This window comes from Mustela nivalis, assembly GCF_964662115.1.
Source record: "Mustela nivalis genome assembly, contig: HAP1_SCAFFOLD_131, whole genome shotgun sequence".
In the NCBI taxonomy this organism is placed as follows: Eukaryota; Metazoa; Chordata; class Mammalia; order Carnivora; family Mustelidae; genus Mustela; species Mustela nivalis.
Window position 1 is genome coordinate 1,125,927 of NW_028136488.1, and position 1,310 is coordinate 1,127,236.

The window sequence follows — 1,310 nt, forward strand, 5'->3', positions numbered from 1 at the left end:
TGGAAAACCTGCATGGCCTCGAGATACCGCTCCCTTCATGAAGGGGCCGTTATGCACAGAAACTCCAACCTGAGCCAACGTCGGATCCTCGCCCTGACTTCAGATGCATGAGATATTGGTTCAGATCTGCAGGGGGTACCTGCCATGCCCTCACCCTGAATCCGAAGTCTAACTTGTGTTCTCAGACTTCCGTCCTCACTCTCCTGGCCCCCAAGCCCTCAAGTTTGGCAATTCCGGACCAACAATGAAGCACTCTGCCTGCCCTCTAGCAAAAATATATTGCCTAATGAGATGCCCAGGCAGCTTAAATGAAGATCAACCTACCCGGAACGCGAATGTACCCAAATTATATAGTCTAACCTGGGCATGAATGCACTGTCTGACACAACCGGAGCCCGGACCTCCTGACCAACACCCAGACAGCTGACCGCACACTGAGCACATCAGACCCGCCATGGCCTTAGGTCATCATCTCTTCCCTACCTCAGTTTTCAGGCTTCGGGGCATAGTCCTTATATCCAGTCCATGTCAAGAAGTGAGTGTGATGCAGAAATCAGAACTCCTCCTTACCCATGGCAAGAAACCTTGTGGTTGGCATGTTGTCCAACGTTCAGTGTAGTTGAAACCAGTGTGGCCCATGAGGCCCCGCCCATGCTAGCAGGCCACATTGGTCACAAACACACATTGTGACCCTCAGCCTGAGCCCAGTCCTCAGGTAAGGCCTCTGGATGGCTGGATGCAGAGACAGCATATTGGGCTTGCCATGCCCCTAGGCCCCAATTTTTATCCATAGTTCGGGTTGTCCCTTCACTCTGCCCCAGAGCTCTGCTTTGGAATTCCTCTTTTGGTGGGACACCTGAGGTAACAAAACTGAAAGGAGTCCTCCCATCCCACAGATTGACGAAAAGCAATTGGGATCACGCCAAATCCACAGAGAGGAAGATTCGTCCACGGCCCATGAGGACTCCCAAACATTCCACAGCCATCGTTGTTACAAAATCCAGAGACAATAGCCTGAGCAAGGGCCTCAGACTCGCTCATTCTTCATATCCTGAAGAGTTCTTCTCATGGTTTGTAGATCGGGCGTGCCATACCTAAGTCCCCACACCTAAGCTGAGTTTGTGTTTTCAGACTTCTGTCCTCAAAGTCCTGGGCCACACTCCCTCCAGCTGGGGCCCCTGGAGCCACACATTAGTACTGCGCCCACCCAATCCATGGGAATTCTGCCCATTCCATTGTCAAAAATCGTACAAATTAGGAGAACCCTCCAAAGTCCCTGAGGCCATCCCATTAGTGTAGGTCGCCCGGGA